Here is a 531-nt window from a genome sequence, read left to right on the forward strand (position 1 = left end):
AGCTTTTGGCTACAGTTGTACAGATTTGTTTCAGGAAACCAGATTTGATGCTTTTGGTACTTTTAGTCCCAGTGAATTTAAAACATATCTGTACAATGTGTCCAAAATCCTCCCAGCGTTCTTCTCCTCTGAGTGTCCCACATGAGGGAGTGTGTTTTTATACCGACGGAGGTTGAACTGACCTCGATTCATTTATTCCCTCAGATGCTAAAATGTGGCTGTGAATGTATTTCTTCAAACCTCCAATTGATGTTTTTATCTCGCTTCAGCAAACGTTACTTTTTTGGCTCATGTGAACTTTTCTCCTCCGAGGAAAATTCTTGACATTTCTCATCTCTGACATTTGGCTTGATTGAGTGATGTTCTCTATCTCTTTGAAGTGTTGATGTTTCCTGCAACTGTGCCGTCTGATAACGAAGAAGTTTTTCTCACTCATTTTGTTGTCTGTCTGTCTCTCTCTCTCTCTCTCTCTCTCTCTCTCTCTCTCTCTCTCTCTCTCTCTCTCTCGACTTTCTGCCTGCATCAGAACCA

The 531-nt window shown here is 41.2% G+C and overlaps 1 protein-coding gene across 1 annotated transcript in view; it reads left to right on the forward strand.

Moving 5' to 3' along the window:
- The window catches only part of LOC111672371 (dedicator of cytokinesis protein 9-like), a 48,369-nt gene that overhangs the window by 12,006 nt on the left and 35,832 nt on the right, over positions 1–531 (forward strand). The window lies entirely within an intron of this gene.

This window comes from Seriola lalandi, unplaced genomic scaffold (genome assembly GCF_002814215.2).
Source record: "Seriola lalandi dorsalis isolate HSWRI2012SDOR001 ecotype SW California unplaced genomic scaffold, Sedor1 jcf7180002054899, whole genome shotgun sequence".
Classification (NCBI taxonomy): Eukaryota; Metazoa; Chordata; class Actinopteri; order Carangiformes; family Carangidae; genus Seriola; species Seriola lalandi.